Genomic DNA, 6147 nt, shown 5'->3' on the forward strand with positions numbered 1-6147 from the left:
TAACAAATAGCAAAATGCTAACTTGCTCTAGCTCTACAAGGGTTGCAAGCCATCTATCCAATAATTCTAGTTACTACGATCACTAGACACATAATTTGCTATGTCACTACTCACTAAGAGCTCTCATACTTGCTACACTAAAGAGCTCTAGTAGATGAACTTAAACTACAAAGTAAGCTCTTAATTCTAACTACACTAAAGAGCTTGCTACAACTAGTTTGCGAGAATATAAATAAGTGAGTAGGGAGATTATACCGCAATATAGAGGAATGAACCAATCACAAGATGAATACTAAATCAATCACTGGAAGAATACCAAAGGGCAAGAGACAACTAATTTTCTCTCGAGGTTCATGTGCTTGCCAACACGCTACGTCCCTGTTGTGTAGACCAACACTTGGTGGTTCAGCGACTAAGAGGTGTTGCATGAACCTCGTTCACAGAATTGGACACCGCAAGAACCTACCCACAAGTGAGGTAACTCAATGACACGAGCAATCCACTAGGGTTATCTTTCGGTGCTCCACCGGGGAAGGAACAAATCCCCTCATAATCACCGGAGATGGCCACGAACAATAACCAACCTACGTTCGGTCATTTCCAGTAAGATTCCATTCACGATCGGACGCGTCCGGTCACGCCCGATCGGACTCACATAACGTCTGGTCACTCACCATCTCCTCTATGCGCTGCCACATCAGCGTACATCAGCACTGACCGAATGCAGGCCTTGAGCATCTGGTCACAAGATCGAGACAGCGCGCTCACTGCTGCTACTGACCGGACGTAGCACCCCAGCGTTCGGTGCACTCTGTGAAACCTTGTCTTTTCTGTACAGGGTGCCGGTGGCACCGTTGGACTATCCACACTCTACGGGCGAACACTCCACCGGTGGAGTTTTGAACCCTTGCTCCTAAGTGCTAAACATAATGTGTATCACCTTTGTGCATGTGTATTAGCATATTTTCACCAACCTTTTCAAGGGTGTTAGCACTCCACTAGATTCTAAAGGCATATGCAATGAGTTAGAGCATCTAGTGACACTTTGATAACCGCATTTTGATACGAGTTTCACCCCTTTTAATAGTATGGCTATCGATCCTAAATATGCTTATGCTCTCTAAGTGTCTCGATCACGAAACCAGGTGTCTCGATCACTAAACCAAAAAACTCCTATCAAATTCACCTTTACCTTGAGCCTTTTGTTTTTCTTTCTCCTTTTCCAAGTCTAAGCATTTGATCATCACCATGCCATCACGATCATCATGTCCTGATCTTCACATGCTTAATCACTTGGAGTAGTGCTACATGTCTCATAATTACTTTGATAAACTAGGTTAGCACTTAGAGTTTTATCAATTCACCAAAACTAAACTAGAGCTTTCAATATCCCCTTTTTGGTAATTGATGACAACCCTTACATAAAGATATGAATTAAAATTTAATTGAATCCCTATTGCTTACCCAAGCATATTTACTATGTGTAAAAGGATATCGATAAGTTTCATGAACCCTAAATGGTGGCAATTGATCCCCCTACATATATGTTAAGAGTTTGGATTGTAACTTGCACATATGCTTAGATAGGAAATATAGAAGACAATATCTACCGAATGATGCTAAGGTATAAAAGATGGACCCTTGAAGCGTGACACCAATCGGAGTGCACTAATATACCATCCTTAGCACCATTAGTAACTAGACATACACAAAAACTAAAATACCCCATGAGATCAACATTAGAAGTAAGGGTCTAGTTTTCATAATGTAAGTAAGAGTCTAGTCACTTTAACCTACACATGCTAGTTTTTTATTTCATCATTCAAACCTACAACAAGTATACACCACACAAGCATGGATATTGAAATTTAAAACTTGTGTTATGCAAGCAAATATGTGAAATGCACATTCAAATGTAACATACAAGTTTATGAGCTTGCTTCCCCTACTTGTGTACAATTTTGATTGATCCCCTTACAATGTCATTTCATTTGTTTGCACCCCCTATCTTACTATATTTATGAATTTCTCTCTCCCTTTGTCAACAATTAATACAAAAAGGTGAGCTCAAATTTTAGATAGGTTGGGGTGAAACCATGTGAAGTGAGGATTATTTTCCCAATTTGATTCAATCTAGATCACTTACAAAAGATATTTAACTCGGTTTGATCCAAGGATAAGCTTCTTCACACCTCCAAATAAGGGTTATCTTGTACCATGTTGAGTTAAACACTTATAGCTTATTTTCTAGATCAAACCCTAGGTTTATAAGCCCACAAACATATCATATGCTACCACTAATCATTTTAAACATACAAGCACCAAATTCATTTGATTTTTATGAATGAGCCTAGAACATGATAGGAATGACTAGATACACTAGACAAGTCCTTAGCAATGGATGAATGACATGTCAATCAACTTTACCTTGTTTTGCTTGAAGGAGAGGCATGTCATATAATGGGGGGTGCATCAACACATGTTTGAGAAGTCAAGTATGTTCAATCCATTCCTTAGCTTACAAAACCTCTTTTAATCAAGTGGCTTGGTGAAGATATCAACAAGTTGATCTTTGGTGCCCACACTCTCTATGCAAATGTCTCCTTTTTGTTGGTGATCTTTTATGAAATGGTGGCGGACATCAATATGCTTTGTTCTTGAATGTTGAACTGGGTTGTTGCTGAGCTTTATGGCACTCTCATTGTCACATAGCAATGTCACTTGCTTGAATTTAATTCCAAAGTCACTCAAAGTAACCTTCATCCAAAGTAATTGAGCACAACAACTACTGGCTGAAATATACTCCGCTTCGGCAGTTGAAAGTGCTACACTATTTTGCTTCTTTGATGACCAAGATACAAGTGATCTTCCCAATAGTTGACATGTGCCTGATGTGCTCTTTCTCTCAACTTTGCATCCTGCATAATCAGAGTTCGAATATCCAATCAATTCAAATCTTGCTCCTTTGAGATACCACAATCCAACATTTTGTGTATACTTTAAGTACCTCAATATTCTCTTTGTTGCCTTCAAATGACTTTCTCTTGGTGAGGCTTGAAATCTAACACACATGCATACACTAAATATCACATCCGGCCTTGATGCGGTCACATAGAGTAGGCTTCCAATCATAGACCGATACATCTTTTGATCCACCATGTTGCCACTAGCATCACTATCCAAGCTTCCATTTGTCCCCATTGGTGTACTAATAGCTTTACTATCATCCATTCCAAACTTCTTGAGCATGTCCTTAATATACTTGCCTTGACTCACAAATATGCCATTCTTTATTTTCTTAATTTGAAGACTAAGTAACTAAGCTCTCCAATCATGGACATCTCAAACTCACTTTCCATCATCTTGCCAAACTCCTCACAAAAATCTTGATTTGTTGACCCAAATATGATATCATCAACATAGATTTACATTACAAACAAGTCATTTCCAAGCTTCTTGGTGAAGAGAGTGGTGTCAACCTTTCGCATCTTGAATTCCTTAGAGAGTAGGAAATCCCTCAATCTCTCATATCATGCTCTATGTGCTTGTTTCAATCCATACAAAGCCTTTCTCAACTTGTAAATATGGTTGAGTTTCTTTTCATCTTTAAAACCAGAAGGTTGCTCAATATACAAAAGCTCATTGATGTACCCATTGAGAAATGCACTCTTCACATCCATTTGGTACAACTTGATGTTGTGGGCACAAGCATAGGCTAACCAGATCCTAATTGCTTCCAATCTTGCAACCGGGACATATGTTTCTCCAAAGTCAAAACCTTCAACTTGAGTGTAACCTTGAGCCACTAATCTTGCTTTGTTCCTTATTACTATCCCATCTTTATCTTACTTGTTCTGAAAGACCTACTTGGTTCTAATCACATTATGATCCTTAGGCCTCTTAACTAACTCCTATACTTAGTTTCTTGTGAAGTTGTTTAGCTCTTCATGCATAGCATTCACTCAATCAATATTCTTCAAAGCTTCATCCATCTTTTTAGGTTTAATGGATGACACAAATGAGAAATGCTCACAAAATGAAGTCAATCTTGATCTAGTTTGCACACCTCTTTAAATATCACCAATGATAGTGTCTAATGGATAATATCTTGCAATATTAGTTGGTTGAAGCACTTGCACTTGATTGCTTGCATTTGATTGATCACTTGGTTGAGATGATGAACTAGCCACTTGTTGTTGATCTTGCACTTTGTCATCACTAGTTCTTGCTTGAACTTGATCATGAGAACCACTAGCTTGCACAATTGAGTTAGAGAGCACTTGATTCTTATCATCTTCAACATCAATCACTTCTCTAGGCCTTATATCACTAATGTCTATGTTCTTTATTGCATTGACCAATTGAGTGTCTTTAACATCATCTAGATTTTCATCTTCCTCTTAGGAACCATTTGTTTCATCAAATTCCACATCATGAATCTCCTCAAGAGTACCACTAGCCAAATTCCAAACTCTATATGCCTTGCTAGTAGTGGAGTAACCAAGCAAGAAACATTCATCACATTTTTTTTCAAACTTGCTCAATCTAGTGTCTTTCTTTAATATGTAGCATTTACAACCAAAGACCCGAAAGCATGCAATATTGGGTTTTCTTCTATTCAATAGCTCATAAGGAGTCTTCTCCATTATGGGGTGACAATAGAGTCGGTTGCTATAGTAGCAAGCCATGTTGATTGCTTCGGTCCAAAATGAATGACTCACATTGTACTCACTCAACATTGATCTTGCCATGTCAATCAAAGTTATATTCTTCCTCTCAACAAGGCTATTTAATTATGGAGTATATTTAGCCGAGAATTGATGTCTAATTCTAAATTCATCACACAACTCATCAATTCTAGTGTTCTTGAATTCACTATCATTGTCACTTCTGACTTTCTTGATGGTTGTTTCAAACTCATTGTGAATGCCCTTGATAAATAATTTGAATGTTGCAGACACATCACTCTTGTCAATAAGAAAGAACACCCATGCATATCTAGTGAAATCATCCACAATCATAAATTCGTATTTGTTTCCACCAATGCTAGTATATGTGGTTGGTCCAAACAAGTCTATGTGCACCAACTCAAATGCCTTGGATGTGCTCATCATGCTCTTCTTAGGATGTGTGTTACCAACTTGCTTTCCAGCTTGACATGGACTAAATAGCTTATCCTTCTCAAATGTGACATCTTTTAAGCCTCTAACTAAGTCATGCTTGATCAACTTGTTCAATGGTTTCATTCCAACATGACTAAGCCTTCTATGTCATAACCAACCTATGCTAGACTTAGTGATCAAACATATTGACAATTGAGCTTCTCTAGCATTGAAATCAATTAAGTATATGTTCTCATATCTAAAACCTTTGAATATTAAGGTAGAGCCATCTACACTTATGATCTCTACATCTTCCACACCAAATATGCACTTGAAACCAAGATCACACAATTGAGCTACCGATAATAGGTTGAAGTTCAAGCTCTCTACTAGTAGCATATTGGAAATACTCAAGTCATTGGATACTGCAATGTTACCAAGATGTTTGACCTTGCCTTTGCCATTGTCACCAAATGTGATACTATCAATCCCATTGCTCTTGTTTTCATTGATTGAATTGAACATTCTTGAATCACTGGTCATGTGTTGTGTGCACCCACTATCATGCACCCAATGCCTTCCTCCAGTTTTATAATTGACCTACAAAAGAAGATCAATTCTTTTTAGGTACCCAAACTTTTTTGGGTCCTTGAAGGTTAGTTACCAAGGTCTTTTGTGTCCAAATGGCCTTCTTCTTTGGGCCCACAATTGGTGTACCAATAAACTTAGCCTTCACACCATTGGCACCCTTAAAAAGCATATAACAAGAACCAAATTTAATTGAGGACACAATAGATTGCTTGTTCTTGTTAGTCTTATAATATTTCTCTATATGCCCAACTTACTTGCATCTATTGCAAAATCGACCATTGCTCTTCACAAAGCTAACTTTGGGAGTGATAAAGACCGCCTTGCTTTTCTTAGGGGTATAGCCTAATCCCTCTTTGTTGAGAGAAAATCTTTGGCTACCAAGCACTTTAGCAAGTAGGCATCTCCACCATAAGCATTACCTAAGGCACGAGTGAGCTCATTCACCTCCTTCTTG

The sequence above is a fragment of the Miscanthus floridulus genome, chromosome 1 (genome assembly GCF_019320115.1).
Source record: "Miscanthus floridulus cultivar M001 chromosome 1, ASM1932011v1, whole genome shotgun sequence".
In the NCBI taxonomy this organism is placed as follows: Eukaryota; Viridiplantae; Streptophyta; class Magnoliopsida; order Poales; family Poaceae; genus Miscanthus; species Miscanthus floridulus.